We start from the raw sequence: 13,711 nt of genomic DNA, 5'->3' as shown, positions 1-13,711 counted from the left end.
AAAGGCAAATAGACATCTGTGGAATCTAAAGAGGAGCTCTGGCAATTTTACACAGTCCCCTACTGCCTGCCTCCATAATCTGACAATAAAATTGGATTTTTGGTATCTCTTTAACACTCCAAAAAGTAAACCCCTTTCATAACATGTATCATTTTCCAAGGTAATTTGAAGAGAATACCTTTCACTTTCAAATTGCCCTTTGGCAGCTTTGAAACCACTGTTGTTTTGTGAAAGCTCTCGGCATTTAAAACTGCTTTGTAAGGAAGAGGAGGAATAAAAATAATAATAAAAAACTCCCAACTCTGGCTACTTCATGATCCTTCTGATCTGTCCAGAGCTTTTCAAGTGAATGGGAACACGCCGACAAATGCATTCTGAAGAAAATCTCATTTCGACCCTAAATGGTTCTTCACAATTTCCAATTCACGCTGTTGCCATTTTTGCAGGAATTGATGGCTGCCATTGTTATCAGAGCTGACAGGCCCCGGGTAGGTTGCACAATCAGCGCAACCTGCCCGAGCCTTTCATTATTCCCAAGTGGCAGGTTCTTATGATATCTCTCTTTTATAGGCATTGCTCATTTCTATTTTGCATTTGACAGGGCTCCCCCACTCGCTCGCTGCTGGGGTGCCCAGATAAAATGGCTCCTCTGAAGTTAAAGGAACAAAGCTCCCACATGTGCCCAAAGTGGTTGGCAGCTCTGTCCTTCCAGCACATCCCAGATCAGAGGCTGCTCTGTTTGTGGCAATTAGCAGTTGGGTAATTGCCCAGCACGTGGGTCCATTCTGCTCAGCTCTGGTGTTCTGGCAGTGCTTTGCAGACATGCAAGTGTCCTCTAAAAGCAAATCCAAATCAAAGGTTTGGGGAGCTTTTGTGTTTACAAAAATAAAGAGGATAGTGTATTTGTTGAGCTGTTTCTTTCCCTATGAAAGTCTCTCACTTTATTTCAGCTGAAAGAACCTGAAAGGATGCTGAAACATCCCCCAAATGACCAAACTGGCCATCAGACTGTGAAACAGGATGAGTGGGAGAAGGATGACCAACTCCCCAGGAGCATGAAGGAGCTGAATGGAAGATAAACAGCCAAGGGCTGTCTCCCTGCATGAGCACAACTCAGGCAACCTTAAAGGGTGATATCCCCCTCTCTTACACATTTTCTAGTCTGTAAAACTCCAGCTAGAGGTTCTGCTCAAGCCTGTATTAGGTCTATGATTGCATGAGTTTTTTGTGTGACAGACAGCACTAAAGGGTAAAAAAAAAAAAGGCCTTTTGACTACACCTTGATAAACCTAATCTTTCAGGATATTACTCTGTAAGATTTGCATAATGTCAAATAGGTGATTCCTGGTAGATCAGATAGGAGATCCTCCATTATTATCCCAAGGGCTTTGTGTTTATCCTTACCAGATCCTCATAGAATTCTTATCTTGCCTTTGCCTTCAACCCCAGCTGTGCTTTCAGACTGATTTTGTTTTGTTTTTTTTTATATTATTTAGATTGAAATTTAACTTTGAAGTTGTCCTTTATGAAGATAACTCTTTGTGAGAGGACCACAGTGGTTGCCAGCTGTGTCTGTCCTACTCAGAAGTGTAGGATCTGATCTGCAGTGGGTCTCTGGACTTGGGGTCAGCTCTCTGAAGGTAGGAGCTAGCAACTGGTGTATGGGACCAGTTGTATAAATGTAGTTCTGCAGCTGTTATGTGTTTACACTTACACAATTTAGAGGGAATGTGAGGAGGAGGGATCTCTGCTTCTGCACCAAACCTGGCCTCTCTAGATTTAGTTGACTTTAACCCAACCTCTGGTGAGTATTGTAAGTGGAAATCCCAAGGAAATCACATTTCTCCATAGGAGAGTGCCCAGTGAGAGATGTGGGTGGTTGCAGCTGTCAGTGAACACCACAGGGATGGAAGGGAAAGTGGGGCACAGGCCGACAAAAGCTACTCTAGCAGAAAAAGCAAAGGAAACATCTCCCTCATCTTCTGGCCTTACACCATGAAGGCAGCCAAAACCCTAGGTTTTTATGGTGTGAGCCTTCTTTCTTGTTTCTGGTGCTTGGAAACATTGTCATAAAAGATCTATTGCTAAATAGATATTAAAAGAAGAAGCAAAAAACAGCCTTGCAGGTAAATTAAAAAAAAATATTATGAACATATAAATTAGTGAGCATATATTGACAGATAAGTAACTCTACAGCCCCTAGTAACGTAATCACCATAAATATTTGAGATAAAATTGGCAGACAGGGATAATATATTTTCTTATTAGATCAAGAGCCATATCTAGAAAAAAATTAAGAACTGAAGGAACCGGTGGGCACAACAGCCTTTCTTTGGGACTAAAGCACAAGCAGCCAACTTCTAGGTAAATAAATGTTTGAGACAATTACAATACTTTGATTTAATTACAGCAATCAGTGAAACAATTAGAGTGAAAAGGGTTGCTAAAATCTCAGAAACAGGTGGGGACATTCAGGTTTGATTTCCCAAGTCAAGCATTCATGATGACACTGAGTTGGGCACTCAAACCTTTCCTTACTCTTGCTGTTTCTGGTCTTACCTTTGCTGCACAGATAGCACTGTCTGTGCAAAGGTGCTGGAACAGGGTCAGAGAACCAAGTGAATTAAAAGAGAATTAATGAAAAAAATTAAGCTCTTTTTTTTTTTTTTTTTTTCCTTTAGGTCACAGGACAGCTGTAGAAGTAGAAGGAAAGGACAGTCTGCTTAAAATTTCAACCCATGGCCCCACTGCTTCCAGAGCTACTGCTATGAACAGCTGATGTCTATCTGGCTCAGCTGGACCTGGCATTGCTAGAAATTAGCAGGTAGGGGGAAAGGGTTGTCTGGCCACTGTCAATGCTCATCAGACATACAGTGTTGTGGCATGCTGTCCAAAGGCTATTTGTCATGTGAGCTGGAACTTAGGCTGTGCCCTAGAAAGAGCCTGAAGACAGGAGGACTTTTAATGATGGATGGTAGAGAAATAGATATATTTGATATGTGTGGGTAGGGTTTAGGATAGACTGTTATTATTTGCTTTCTCAGAATTGAAGAATAATGCCCCCCCATGTAATTGTGAGAGACTCAATTTTAATAAATGGTTTTGATATCACTGAAGGCCAGATGCACTATGAGGATAATGGGCTCTTCCCATATTGCAGCGGCTTTGATAAACCAGATATTGCTCTTCTGCTAAAACTCAGAAGAAAACACATTCCTGATGAAGCAAGACACTGGATAAGTTTCTTTCTTAAGCTCTGATGAAAGATCCAGCATGGGATGGGTTCAGACTATTTCTCACCTGACAGGAGGGCAGCAAACACAGACTCAGAGCCTATAAACAAGCCAGGTGAGCAGACAGCTCTACACCTGCATCCCCTGCCTCTTTCTCATCTGAGGAAATTCTTGCTTGTAAATTTCCAAGGGACATGCTGGAGTCTCCTACCCTGACAGAAAACTGGTAGAGCATGCTAGTTACAGACTCCAGCTGCCCAGGGAACTCTACTCACATCCATGTTCCCTACCATTCCTGCTGGGCGGTAGCATCAGTGATGAATTTCACACTGTTCACCATCAGAGAACAAAGTGACAGTTCCTTTGTTTTAAGAGGTTTCACTATTTTTAATGTGACAGATAAGCTTATTCAGAGGATAAATATCTTGTTTAGAGGATAAATCCCCTGCAGTGTACAGTTATCTGATGAGGAGAGAAAATATTTTTTCATGGTCATTCCTCCAGAAAGTCCCCAAATGCTGTGGACACACATCCAATGTGGTTCCTGTCCATGCACCATGAGTAAAACACAGTGGCCAGAAATCTATTGCTTTCATGGACATCCCACAGCAGCCACAGCTGTTGTTCACCCTATAAGTTTTGGAGAAAGGAGAACCTCTGTGCTTTTGACCTGCCATGAAGTAAAGCCCTGGCCCAGTTTTTATCTTTAATTCGTTTGTTGTGCTGCTGAGATGAAGAAAGTCTTCCATGTCAGAGATTAGTTCTTTTTTCACTGAAGCCTTCTGCTCTGTGGGAAGCATTATTTAGATGAGTGACCAAAAGGTTATTCAATATCAGGTATTAAGGGTAAGGACTTGAACAAGCTGGTGCCATGTATGCCTCCTCCTGCATGCTGCTCCTTGTCTCATTCCTGGGGATTTTCTGTCCTTACCGCTTGTCTCTTCTGCTTCCTCTCACTGTTAATGTGACTGGTGGACCATATATGAGCCTGTTACCTCTTCCTGTGGTAGCAGCATAAGATCTAGGCTGAAATTGCCATTAAGTGATTTTTTTGAAGGACTGTAATTTATATTGGGTTAGAGGCAAAGTGTACCATGCCCTGCTGTCTGCCCTCTCCCCCATCCTGATCCAAAATTATTCCCGGTTTGCCATCAAATGCAGTTTTAATGGCATTTGTTGAAAAGAGAAATTTTATTGGATGAAGTAGTTAGAGTTACAAAGCATCATTCTCAACACTCAGTTTGTCCCTATGAGTCTGTTTAGGTTTTTTCCAAAGCAGACTGGAATACCTTTAGATAATTTCCAACATTATTCTGTGATGTCCCTTATAGCTCTCTGGGATTTTACCATTTTTCATCTTCCAGTACTGAAAGCTCCTAATACTGGTCATGGCTACATAAGAAATCCTGCCTTTCATGTGCAGATCCAAGTTTGGGCAAGGTACATTTGAAATATTTTGGCCTTGAAGAGAGCTTTTAAAACCATATACCCTTGAGCTTGCAGCCAGTCATGCTGACAAAGGGGCTGTACTTTGTGTGAAATCCAAGAGCTGGAATGTTAACTCACGTGAGTCTATCCCATATCCTGCCTGATTTGATATTTTGGGGAGTATCTGAAAGAGAAGTGACTTCTAAGCTTCCTTCAGACACTTTTAGACAAACCCAGAAGGTGTTTTTGGAAGATGCTTAATAGCACTCTTTAGCTATTTGTAATCTACTGTGTCAGTAGATTAAAAATATTAGCCCTTTGTAGTTACTATCTTCAAAGTGACAATAAATGAGCCAGATTGGCCCATCTATAAGTAATTTGCATTTTGTGTTATTTTTGTACAATTACGTGTTTGAAGAGAAAATGATTTTTTTTTTTTCTTTTATTTTTTTACCCTCCCCTTCCAAAACTCCCTTAATTACTTTCAGTTCAGGTTGACTTACCATCTTATTCTAGGTAATGAAAGTCAGATGGGAAATAGTGAAACTTAGTTTAAAGTCAATCAGTTTTTTAAGTTGAATACAAAATGCGCTTGTGGTTCATTCACTCTTGGTAGGGAAAAAGAGATGCTGACAATTCCCACAGAACACCTCGAGAAGAAATGAAAAAAAAAATCATTAAAGCAAATATCAACACTGCAGATAGGTGAGGGAACAAACGCAATGTGCGCTCTCTCTCTGAAGTGCTGCTGCATTACAAAAGCACGGGAAATAGTTCACATGAGTTTCAGAAGTTTCTATCTTTATTTTTCTTGCCTCCTGCCCCAGAAGCTCCATCAGCCCAGATTATGTGTGACACAAAGAAACGCTGCTGCCATTGCAATTTGCATATTCCCGTGCATGAGACTAAAGTGAAGTCCCCATAACTAAACCTTTCTAGAGCTGTGGAGCACCCTTGGAAGGGAAGTGATTTTGTGGAGGGGACTCAGCTCTATCTCCTCCAGCACAGAGGCAGAGCTGGGAGAGGTTGTGATATTTTGGGCTGTTAAAAATAACCTGTGTGCTCTTGTGCTTTCAAGCTCTCTTCCCTACCCAGAGGGCTGTAATTGATTGATAGAGGTCTCGGGCAGAGGCTGGCAGCTGCAGCTGGACCTCAGCAGCTTGTCAGGCTGTTCTCACCACCAGCAAGTTGGCAGACAACTTTCTAAGACACTCCTGTCTCCCAGCTCCCTTTCGAAGCAGCATGGGCTAGTGGAACTGCAGACTCTGTCTCTTCAATGCTGGTCAGGTCAAAACCTGTGTGCATGTTCTTCCTAGATACGGGAGTCAGAAGAGACCAATTTTAGTGCCATTGTGCCTTTCCTTCGGTGCTTCACTTTCCTTGGCTATAAGATGAGGGAAAGATTTCCAAACTTGTGCAAGCAGATATTCTGGACCAGCTGCATGCAGAGTGCCACAATGAGGTTAATTGAGCACTGGCTTCCCCAACCTTCTCAATTCCTTAGATGGAAAGATCTGTCTAAGCAGAGAAATTATCATTTTCAGTTCAGAGCCTGCACATTAAAGCTCCAGCAAAATTTCCAAGGTAGGGTGACATATGTAAAATATTGTAACTGCTGATTTCTCTCTGGCTTGCAGGTGTTGGGTTTGTTTTCGGCTCATTGCCATTAATTGGAATGAATTTTAATGAGTTCATGTGGCTTAGAATTGAGGCAGTTATAACTAATTCCATGTGTACATGCCAGATATATGTGTATTAGAAATCTCATGATCAAATAATTATTTCCTTGCAGGAACAAGAGCTGACAGTGCCAGCAGCTACCTAGTACCAGCCTCGATTATGCAGCCTGAATTAATCTGAGGCTTCAAAACCAACTCAAATTACTCCTAATCCCTGGGACCACAGGCAAGGTCCCTCACCATGATATACTTCAATTTGCCCTCTCTGCAAGGATGTCAGTGCCAGGAGCCACCTTTCAAAAAGGTTTTTCAGATCACTTAACAAGCAGTGCAATGTGACCAAATCCACCTACAGAACAGTTTTGGTCAGAAGTCCAGTCATTAGCCTAACACTGCCAACTATGTCCCTAAGTGCCACATGTAGGCAAAGTAAGTGGAAATCACTCCAGGAAAGGGATGACAGCTTAGCTTTCCATGACTATAATTTAGTGGCATCTGTGAGAGGCAGAGCATGAAGGAAAATTGCACATCTCAGCATCTCTCACAACTGGGGGCTCCATTTACAGTTTTCATAGAATATTCTTTCCTCATATGAAAAGACAGGGGTGGACAGGTGGCCCTGTGTTAATTTTTCAGGCTTTTTCTGCCCTTTCCTTGTGCTTGATTTTTCCTTTTCAGATGCAGGGCTTTGTGTTAATAGAGATTAAAAAGTCTGTCCGACCTTCCTTGGTGCAGGCACAGAACAAGACAGTCGGTGTCAGTATGGCTCTGGCTTTCCTCAGCCCCTTGTGCCAACAGCCCATGGTCTCACGGGGAAGAAGATGGGTGGCTGCTTGAAATGACCCATTTGTCTCAGAGGCAGAAGGCATGAGAGGCTCCTGGATGGCTGCAGCACACACGTGTTCTTATAGGAGTTGGAAGTTAAACATCCCTTTTAATAAGGATGGGACACTTACATTTGCATAAGTGTCAGCCTTAATGGGCTTTAAAATGTATAAAACAGCACAGGGAGCACTCCTTTACAATTGGAGAGGCTGGTGAGATGGGCTGAGGGGAATGGTGCATGTGTCCCTGTCATGGAGGGTAATGCCTGTGATCTTCCTCAGCACCTGCACAGGAACCTTAACAAACTGTGCTCTATGAGAGACCACAAAACTGCCCTAAGCTACACAGCCTAATATGACAAACAGCCTCCAGCATGCATATTAAAAGAAATACCATGAAATATGGGGCTTAGACAATTTTCCAAATTAAAGTGGCTCAGTATGTCACTGGGAGGCAGCTGGGCACTGCTGACTGCCCCTCTGTTCACATTGTTTTGATCTGAGACTGAAGCAGCATGATGTAACCTTGTTTTTTCCTGGGGATAAGCTGTTCTGTATTATCTGGGATGTTACCAAGGCTAAGGAGGAGTGCAATTATTGTAGCCCAGCTGCTGTGTAATAATGTACTGATCATCAGCATGATGTTCTGCTCCAGCCTGAACTTTGAGTGTGATTTAGTCTGAGTGTCCCCTGGGTGGGTTCACAGCTCGGGATATTTTACTAAAGCTTGGGGAGGGCTTCCTAAGACATATCGGTTTTCTTGCTGCCCTGACTCTGTGCACTGGAGGATGTGAGAGCCTGCAGGGGAGCCATGCTGACTTTGACATGATGGACCAAGACAGGTCTCAGCAGGAACAACGTAGCTGAACTTGATGTTGGTCCTATGGCAATCCAGTATAGGAGTTTCTCTGAGAAGATGAGAAAGTGAGTATCCACTGATGGCCAAGAAGAAAGAGTCTTAATGAGATGTTTACCTAATTTATCTCAGGAAAATGTTCCCAAAGAGCTGCCACAATCCCTGACTGGACACTGACAGAAACCTGCCTTTCTCTCCCCGTGGCTACAGCTGCTCTTGACCTACCACAACCCCTCTTTGGGGATCTCAGCAGGACTGCTAATTCTGGCTCACTACTGAGCTAAAGCAGGAATGCAGTTTCTAAAAGGCTCCAGTAAATCAGAGGGTGGCCAGGGGGCTTGGATCCAATCCAGCTGTCAGTGTAGACGCAGCAAATAATATATTGACTGAACTTGTCGATGTCCCTTTGCAGAGATCAGATCCTGGTTCCTGCTTCACAACTACTAACACTGCTCTGACAGAAGTGACTGATGCCTTTAGATGCCAGAGTCACAGTTCAGCTCATGTGCATGACCTATTCAATGGACAGCAGCATGGTTTTGCAGAAAACTGTTTCATTGCAGTATAGATTTGGTTTCACATTCTTACACGGGAATGTTAGTGCCTCAGAAAGGTTATTTTGTAGCTGCCTTTATTTTTGTCAAAGGAGTTTTTTGTTTTTCATTGGATCTGCTCTGTAACAGCTATGATTATAAATCATACTTGATATAATTTTCCAGTGCCTTAAAATTCTGCTCATCTGGCCCTTGGTTTAGCAAGCTTTGATCCCACAACACCCCTTATTCCTTTTCTTGATGTCAGCAGTAGCCACATTAGAGCTGGAGTCCAAAAGGTTAATTGACTAAACCATAATTATTGAGTGTCTTCTCCCTGGTGTGAGCTGGGGACATCCCACACTAGTGATAAGTGAGTCCTCAGAAAAGAAATCTGGATAGCAGGGAGATAGCTTTCTCATCGACCTGGTAGCCCTGTGTGAGGTGATAGATTCCTGGTTCTGTAAATGTTTTCAGGTTCAGCAGCCTGGATACTGCCACAGTCTAATCCAGCCCTGTCCAGCTGGCCTGCACGCAATTCCATTGCAGACAACCTGATTCCTTCTGCAAACTGTGTTAATAGCTAGTGGGTCCCTGAGGCAGGACCTGGTAGGACTGTCCAGCTCAGGAGTGCAGGTGGTCACTGTGCTCCCAAACCCTGGGTGTTTCTCTGGAGCAGCTCTGGAGGAGCACATGGGGCCATGGTGTGGCTCAGGATGTATGGATTAGGAGCCCAGGCACCATGACTTCCCAGAGAGGGTTCCCGAGTCAACAACAACTGGTCCTGGTGCACGGTGCACTGGACTTTGTGATCTTGAAATGAAAGTGTCATTGTAACCCCTCTTCTTCAGTGACAAAGAGCAACATGGTATGATGCTACCCTGGGATTTGTCCCCAGCTACTGCAGAGGGAAACAGAGGTAATGCCTTTCACATGGAAGGCTGCAGAGTGAGGCTTGGAGGCTGCTGGTGGTAGGACAGATGCTGCCCTGCTGCTGTGAAACCTTGGTCAGAAGTGGAAACACCTGTGCCTTTTGAAAGAGAGTCCGTAGGGTGGAAAAAACGGGAGCAAAAGGACTTTCTCTCTGTCTTTCCCTCTCTTTCTTTTTGTTTTTTTTTTCCTAAGAAGAGAAAAACAGCTGTCTCAGCCCAGTAAGGTACATTTGAAATGGTTTTGAAAGGCACTGTGGGGAGCTGGACTTCTTCCCTTTAACAATTTTCTGCAGCTAAATAAGAAAAAGTAACAAAACCTGAAACAACAGTGAGGAAGTCCAGAGGTTCCCCACAAAGTCTGCTGGTGAAAGGCAGGCTTTCCCTGTGACTGAGAGGGTAACTGCTGGCCAGAACAATCATTCAAGCGTCTGAGCAAAGACAGAAGCATATGTGTATGTGTGCATGTGTGAATCCTTTGGACAGTTTCAAGTGAGGAAAAAAGCCTCACTGAAAGTGGCAGGAGGCAGTGTAGGAGTCAGCGTCATCAAATGCTCCCCCTTCTTCCATTGAAAAATCACTCCAGGCTATGAACTTCCCTCACAGAGTCAAATGAAAATAATGGGTTTTCTAGTGAAGACTACATGGTGGTGAGGGAGGCATTTTCTATACATACATGCATATTTTTATACCTAAGTACACAGTGAATACATATACAAATATAGTCAATATGTGTACATGTTGTAATGTATACATACACTATATGTATGTATATATGTATTTTATACATCACAGATATATATGTACACGCAGATATGTAATGTATATATACAATGTATAATAACATGCATGTATGTATATATGTACATGTACATCTATTTTGCAGTTTCTTTTTGATCCTATACTTCCCTGTGCTTCTTTATGCTTTTTTAAATGCTTTTGTTGCCCACTAACACATTTTTCATCTTTTCCCCAGATCAGAGCCTGTGTGGCCAGATCCTGTCTTTCTGCAACCAGCCCACTCAGAGCCAGAGGTACAGAAACAGGACACTGTTTATTGTGAAAGATTTTCTCATTTTTCTGGATAACTAAAAATAAATAGTGATTAGATTAAAACAAACAACTATGCACTCCTGTACCAAACTACTGAGACTGGAGCTGAGAAATGGAGGAGATTGCTGGTGTGGGGCTGTAGTAATCATAGCTTGGCATGATGGAGCACCCTTCAGGCAGAGCAAATAGACCCCCAGCTTGCTGTGTGTTTTATGTTCCGACCCTGTGGCGCTGTGTTGATTGAGCATGGCACAGGAAGCTGTGTTTTCAGACGTGTGTTAGCAAAATCAATTCCCCCACTGTGGAGCACAGCAGGGGCTCCATGCCCTGAGACATGAAGGAGGCGAACACATGAAGGTGGTGGAACTCCGGACGTAACCAGGCAAGTAGGAAACCTCTGCAGTGATTCTGGTGATGGCCTTTCCCCTGGCTCCTTGCTCACCTGATGAAGATCAAAAGCTGCCTTCTATGTGGCCATTTCTGTCCCTGAAAACAGCCTGCTCTGACAGGCTTTTTGTGGGGAGCACATTATGACCTCGTGGCCATGACTTTTGGAGCTTGTAACGGGAGGTCCTTGCTGATGAACACATTCAAAGACATTCAAGGTGAAGCGTCCCCAGCTCCTGTCTCGTGAGATAATGGCAGGAAAGGCAACAGAAACCAAGGTGATGGGAGGAAGCTGGGAGTGGGTAATCTGAATAAATAAGAAATTCTGTGAGCAATGAAGTGACTGAAATGTTCTCGATCATCTCTTTACCCCTTTCTTGTAACACTGCAATCTGAGCAGACTTTCAAATATCTCTCTCCACACAATAGTGCTATGGGGCAAGGAAAAATTCAGCATATTACTTGAAGTGGAGAGAGAACTTTCCTGAGATGGGACCAGTGGAGTTTACAAGTTAGCTGAAAGCACAATGAAAATGCACCACTTAGGGAATGTATAAATAATTCCATACATTATTCTATAGCACATCAAAACACAGAGCCAGCCTCACACGCTTCAGCAGTTTTTGCTTCTGAGTATTTTAAATGAGCTTGAAACCCTCTCAGATGCTTTTCTTCATAGGTGAATGGCTATCCAATGTACCAAAAGCAAAAATGTAATTAAACTTTAAACTCTTAAAATGCCAAGTACCACTGGGATAACACAGGGGTAAAACACGGTAATTGTTTATATTTACTCTACGTCTAGTTACCATTTCTTTTCAGGTGTCTGCCAGAACTGCTAGCTTGGGAAAAGCAAAAAATGTAAGAATCAGTTTGTCTTTGTAAAGTCAGAACTTCAAAGTCTTCATTGACTTTCAATGTGGTGTGATCTCATTACCTGCCTGCTGAGAACAGTGCTCTACTTGACGCTGGTAATGCAGGGGGGCTTCTTTCCCATATATTTCAAAGCCCTCCCCTTCCTCTAAAGCCCTGGTAGCACTGCATCCCGTCTCAGAGGATCTGAGCATGCTGTGTGCCAGGCCTTGAGACTGTACTTTTAAAGGAGAAGAATGAGTCTCTGCCCTCTTTCTCTCAAGTCCATTCCCAATTTCCCACAGCCATGGCCACTTCAGAGGCATTGGAAACTTCTGTGTCCTGGCATAAAAATAACAACTCTGTGCTATGTTGTCTGTTTAGTAGGAAGTAAGGAATAAAGCTGTTACAGGAATAAGAGCAAAGGAAAGGGTGTTTAAATTGCAACAACAAGAAATTTTTTGCTGCCAGGTCACATGACAAATCATGTTAAAAGTGTTACAAGTGTGAGGTCTTGTGTCTCAAGTGTGATGATATAGATGCACACACAAGAACCAAATAGTCCTAGTAGAATTTAAGGGACTTGTATTTATGAACTGACTGATAATATTCTCAAATCTCAGCTCTGTTTGAGAAGAAATGTTTGTTACATTTCCAGTTCTGATTTTAATATGTTAACTTAAAAAAAAGATGGAGAGAAAAGGAAATATGAACTAAAGCCCAAATTTCTTGATCATTGGCTTATGTATGAACTTTTTTGCTCTTTTAAGGGGTTACTGTGTGTGTAACTGGCAGAGGCCATGTAGGGACTTTGAGGAGGAAATTTTTCTCCTTTTATTTCTTTCCTATTGCAAGATGGACTTTACCAATAAACCTTGGTTTCTAAGCTGAGGTGTAATGCACAGGATGCCTTTTCAACTTGGCCCCAGCCTGCTTTTGAGCAGATGTGAGTCAAATTTTCATACTAATGGCTGTGTTGAGCTTATAAAACTTTCAATAGATAACTGTGATAAGCCATCTTAGTAGCAATTGTGAATCTGTGTTTTGCCAGGCTTCTCCAGATTACTGACAGTTCAGGTGGTCCCATGAGCTCCCAAAAGATCTGCCTTTGCAGAGCAAGTTCTGCTAATGCTCAGATATTTCACGGTGAGTACATTGCAGACTGCTACAGAATTGTATCTGTCTTTGTTTAGAGGCAGACAAAAGCTTGTGTAACAATCCACTCTAAAGATCAGACTTGCAGTGTGTTTCTGCAAACAAGATCTCTGGAGTGATCAGAAAACTGGAAAAGGCTTCTGGAAAGTTTCTGAACTTCCACAGGCGTTTGATTAGTTCTCAAGGTGGAAGATTCCCTTCTGCATATACATTCCCTCCTGTTAACATTTACTCTGGATTACCTCAAAGAGCTGATCACTTGGGTAAGGATTTTAAAGCAAAAATAATCCTTTTACCCCCACCCCCTCTTTATAAAATGGCTTGTGTTTAAGTCTTGCAGTAAAGACCAGTGGAACCAGCACTGTAATGATAGTAAGAGTTAATTCCAAAGAGTTTCGGGTGTGTGTTTTTGGTTTTTTTTTGTGGTATTTGTTTGGTTTCATTGCTGGTGTTTTATTTGTTTGTTTGTTTGTTTGTTTGTTTTCTTTGTTCATTTTGCAATTACTGGAGCTCATTTAGCCACCCAGACTGCAGACCTCTACATCAGCCTGTCTGTTCTCACTGTCTCCCTTAGCAGTGAGATGGTGAGAGACACTTCCAAGGGGGTCGTTCGTGCTTTAGGGAGTGCTGCTGGTGGGAGGGATTAAACCAGCTCTGTTCCCTCAGGAGCTTCTGTATGAAATATAAATGATAAAACCACAAGGCTTTTAGCTCTGTGGTCTGGGGACCTTAGTTTAAATTTGGTAGCAGTTTGCCTCGACACAATCTGCACGTACTGCAGA

At 42.7% G+C, this 13,711-nt stretch overlaps 1 long non-coding RNA gene across 1 annotated transcript; it reads left to right on the top strand.

Moving 5' to 3' along the window:
• Positions 1-1,555: 1,555 nt before the first annotated feature.
• Positions 1,556-10,509, top strand: LOC131579399 (uncharacterized). Its single transcript, XR_009277703.1, has 3 exons — positions 1,556-1,640; positions 2,682-2,824; positions 10,459-10,509. It is a non-coding gene; the product is annotated as an uncharacterized LOC131579399 (long non-coding RNA).
• Positions 10,510-13,711: the final 3,202 nt, after the last annotated feature.

The sequence above is a fragment of the Poecile atricapillus genome, chromosome 5, assembly GCF_030490865.1.
Source record: "Poecile atricapillus isolate bPoeAtr1 chromosome 5, bPoeAtr1.hap1, whole genome shotgun sequence".
NCBI lineage: Eukaryota > Metazoa > Chordata > Aves > Passeriformes > Paridae > Poecile > Poecile atricapillus.
The sequence above is the reverse complement of the archived record's forward strand: the minus strand, read 5'-3'. Positions and strand labels throughout refer to the sequence as shown.